The 5,028-nt window shown below is 36.1% G+C and overlaps 1 pseudogene; it reads left to right on the forward strand.

Moving 5' to 3' along the window:
* Window positions 1-2,354: 2,354 nt before the first annotated feature.
* Window positions 2,355-4,319, forward strand: LOC132611628 (UDP-glucosyltransferase 29-like; annotated as a pseudogene).
* Window positions 4,320-5,028: the final 709 nt, after the last annotated feature.

Below are 5,028 nucleotides of genomic sequence, written 5' to 3' on the forward strand. Positions count from 1 at the left end.
TTATATGAGCTTCTAATGTAAAAAGTTCCTTCACTGGTTTTCATTTCCTCTTTTTGATGGTTTATTTAAAAAAGAATGTCCGTTATTATATTTAAAACTCTATTTAAGGGTTGTTACAGAAGTTTATCTTTAAAGGTAAAATGGAAAGTGTTAACTTCATTCACTTTTGAATAGACTTACAAGGAAAGTTTGTTACAAAAATTGGATGGTGGATGTAACTTTTTAATTCTAACATCTCATATGACATATTTAAGACCACAAAATTCAACTGACATTTTTTTAAAGACCAAACTAGGGCATCAGGTAAGCTCAATAAGATGCATTACTCATTTTCTGAGATCAAGATATCGAGGAACTTTTCTCTAGTAATCCAAAAACAGAACCTACATTATTTTCAAATTTCATGTAAAACAGCTTCTTGAACATTAAAGACCTAGGATGGTGCTAGTAATCTGGAAGAAAAAAAAATGAACAACCTTTTCATGTACAAGCGTGAAATTTAACTTATTTTCAAAAGAATCAACTATATAATTGCTCAATATTTGTTCTCACTAGGCTCATTTGTGATAATACTTTTATTAGACAAAATCCAATACCATCACACAAAAGGAGCCATTACAGTAACGATAAGTTATATCCACGTGATCTATATGTCATGAGTCGTGGAATTAATTATAGACACTGTTTATTGAGGCTGGCTCCAAGATAGACTACCCACATATATAACATCCATGGGGTAAACAACCCTTCCCCTTACCTGTGTGATGAGGAGATATTTCACGATGCACCGGGCTCCCCATTTTTATTCTCTAGTTATCACTCCCAAACCTGTGTGACGCGAGATATTTCATGCACCGGTTCCCTTTTTTACTCTCTAGTTATCACACCAACAAAATGAGGGTGTGCGGTATGGTACTCTCTGTATAATATTTTAGTCTTTTGGTTTGGTCAAGCCTACTTATGAGAAGGTTGGTTATGTGCAAGCACTGATTGGTAGGACAATACAGAACAATGATTCCATTCAAGCAAACGAATTCTAGTATATTGTTATTTAGTAAACTTCCTGTCCAATCAAATACAACACATTAACGGAGACAAAAGCAGTGTTAATATGCAACTACCTGGGGATTTAATATCAAATTCTGATGCCACCAACGTCGAAAATTTGTGTCAAATTATTGTAATTGAAATTCGAATTTTTCATTTTATTGGAAATTCGATCTCTAGACAGGCGACGACTAAGGCTGTGGAAAATGTACTTAATGAATGAATAAATGGATTTTTGATTGCCACAAACGTGGAAAATATCTTATTCCATGAGAATGGTCTTCTCTACTATTTTATTAGAAACTATCTGATTGGAAATTTATATTCTCGATGGCCTCGGCCGTTGACAATCTATTTAATTATCTATGAAATGGGTTTTGAAAACTATAACGAGTAAAACACAGATTTTATATATTTTCACTATATCCACCAGTAAATCCATGAGGTAAGAAAATTTGCAACCTTGGAAGAAGAACTGTATTTGAGGAGTAAATCAAAATGCAGATTTTGAATTGATCAGGGGGCTATATATTGTTGTAAAGATAATTTAAACGAGGACCATGGTAAAATTAGATGCACCGTAGGTTTGAAATCATGGTGATTGAAGATGTTAGAAGAGGGTGGGATAGACCAAAAATCACATGAAAAGAAGTTGTCTTGAATGAACTCCAATTTTAAGGAAATAGTACAATATGAAAGAAAACGATGTATATAGCCGATATACATATTAGCTGAGAATATGTTTTACACGTTAGCACTTCTACTGTACATCCTATGCTTTCCAAGAGTGGTTTAGCTTCTCAAAGCTTTATACTATAAGAAAATACAAGGAACTTCTAATACATTTTGTTAGTTTTTAAGTAATATTTACATGAGATAAGTTTAAATGGAGTAACATGATCACTGATAATTCATATAGCCGACCCCAATTTATGCGGGACTGAGACATATAGTAATCATCGTTGTAAAATGTGAATGTCCATTCCTGATGTGGTCAAGGTTAATTAGCAAGCTTTTTTCTTCATAGTAATTTCTAGTCAACCACTGAAAAATGACTTGGTTCTTGACCCTTCCGAAGGAGCAAGTCCTTTTACCGATAAATAGGGTAACCTTTTCCTATTGAATGAATCAAGCAAGAAAGTTTAACGACTTCTCACCCCAAAAAGGTCTTCCCCGTCCTCTCATATTCTAGCGTTTTTTTTATCTGTTACAAACAACAACCACCAACCTCTCCCACAAAGTTTCACAAATCTAGCAAATTTTGATTCATGGAGAGAGAAATAAAGGCTAATAATGATGTCCCTCAAAAAATTCTGATGGTTCCATGGTTAGCACATGGTCATGAAATACCATTTTTTGAACTGGCCAAAAAGCTCTCGAAACACAACTTCCATAGCTATCTTTGTTCTTGTTTAACCTTAAAATGGAGAACAATTAATTTATGCGTGATGCCAAAGATATGTGGCTACATTCAATTCGAGATTAAGTTGCGAGATAAGCTAATATGTAAATAAAGAAGAAGATCTGACCAAATATTAATTATGTCTGGCCTCGGGTATAGAAACCGAGGTCGATACCCTCTGTTGAGTACTTACAGGATGAATAATAAAGATGAACTTACGAACAAATGGGAATGGTTTCAAATGATTCTTCTTGTTTTTTTGATATGAACTCTTTCCCTCTTTCTATCGCCAACCCCCTACAATGGATGGGAACCTTCTTTTTATATAGTAGAGGAGTCCCAACCCTAGTACAATTCTGAATAAAGGAAAGAAATCTGGTGACAGCTGTTGCCGAGATCGACGCCGAAATATCGGGCGGATATTTCGGTCTTCTTATTATGGCGGTTAACCGCCCTTCCTTTAACGCCTCATCCAGATCGAGCTCGAAGCCTCGTTCCGGATGAGCCGGTCATATCGTGCCCGAGCATAACGATGACAACGGGAAACCGAGCATGTCCATACCCTCGGTTTTACCCGTATATAGTTCTACTTCCGCCGTCCCTAATTTCTTCAAACAAAGCCAAGAAAAATACTTCTCAGATAATATTTCAAACAACACAAGTATCGAACTCATAGAACTTCACTTGCCATCCATGTCCGGTCTTCCTTCACATCACCATATCACCAAAGGCCTTCCTCACCATCTCTATCCAATTCTTCTTAAGGCCTTTCAAATGTCTGGCGAAAGCTTTTCCAACATAGTCAACAATCTTAACCCTGATTTGATCATAAACGATTTCTTTCAGACATGGGCTCCGGATATCGCTTTATCAAGAAATATTCCTGTTGTGAATTTCTCAGTTACAAGTGCAGCATCATATTCTTTTTTGTATCATCTTTATTTGCATGATGGTGCTACCGATGATTTCCCTTCCCCAGAACTCTGTCACCATGACAACGAGGTACAAACACTACTGCGCCCGAGGGGTACTATATCTATAACAGCATTTATTGAAATATTGTTCTGCTTTAGTGCACTTGAAAAGTCTTCTGACATCATTTTGCACAACAATTGGAAGCAAACTGAGGTTAAATATATGCAGTACCTGTCCTCTATAACAAATAAGAAGATTTTAGGTGTTGGTCCACTCATAGGGCAAATTGAAAACAGTACTGAAAATTCTCAGGACCATATCGACATCATAAAATGGCTCGACAAGAAAGATCGATTTTCAACTGTTTATGCAGTATTTGGAAGCGAAGACATCTGGTCAAAGGAAGATATTCAAGAGATTGCTCATGGAATTGAGCTAAGCAACGTAAACTTTTATGGGTACTCAGGTATCCAGGGAGCGATGGACGAAGTTGTGATGTTGAAGAAGTTTTGCCTGAAGGGTTTGTGAATAGAATTAAGGAGAGAGGATTAGTTGTGTCAAAATGGGCGCCTCATAGCCAAATCATGAGACACACGAGCATCGGAGGATTCCTGAATCATTGTGGATGGAATTCTATACTTGAGTGTATACATTTTGGGGTTCCACTAATAGCCATGCCATATAATATTGATCAGTTTCTAGCTGCAAAATATGTGGCTGAGCTTGGCATAGCATTGGAGGTTCGGATAGATGAAAAAGTAAGGCTGAAAAGAGAGGAGATAACGAAAGCCATAAGAAATGTTACAGTCGAAAAAAGGGAGAAGAACTGAGGAAGAAATCTTAGGAACTGAGCGAGAAAGTAAGAATAAAGGAAAAAGAAGATATTGAAGAAGAAGCTGTGCAGGAACTTCGGAAGCTTTGCTTGATGAAGAAAAAAGAGAAGAATATTGAGTAGTATCTGTTGAAAGAACGTTCGATGAAATAATTTTTTTTAGTACATCTCTTACGTGCTATTAGAGGGGAATCAGTTTTATAAATTCTGCAGATGCACTAATAAAAGTTTTCTGTTTTTATAATAGAAAAAAGTTGCATATGTTTGAGCACTATATGAAAAACCTTAAGTTCATTCTATACCTGTGACTACTACACTAACTAATTCTGGACTCCATCATCACTAAGTGTTTGCTTTGTTTATCTCCCATGATTTTTACTTAATTTGGATGTTGTTCGGACCGTGAAAGGACAACCATGGAGCAGAAAGAACAGCTTGTAACTGAGGACGAGAATAGAAAGAGAGAATTTACAAATGAAAGTTAAGTATAGCTCAATCTTTGTTGCACGTCATTGTTGGGTTTAATTGATAGGTTGAATGAGAAATGGGGGGAAAAGAAGTGGAGGGAAAATGAGTTGTTTCCTCTTCCTTATGAAATAAGCATTTGTCCTTTATAGGTGGTGGAAAGAAAAGTTCTCCTACTTAAAACTAGAAGCACTCCTTCTTGTTGCTAAAGGGTCCAGAAGAGGGTCTCTCCTCGCGCCGTTGTCGTTACTCGGCTTGGCTTCGGCTTCGGCTTCGGTCAAATGATTTGATTGATAATCTTTTTGGACCAAATTTCCTTTAATTTTAATTATTTAATTATTAATTAATTAATTAATTAATTAAAGAT

Source organism: Lycium barbarum, chromosome 9, assembly GCF_019175385.1.
Source record: "Lycium barbarum isolate Lr01 chromosome 9, ASM1917538v2, whole genome shotgun sequence".
NCBI lineage: Eukaryota > Viridiplantae > Streptophyta > Magnoliopsida > Solanales > Solanaceae > Lycium > Lycium barbarum.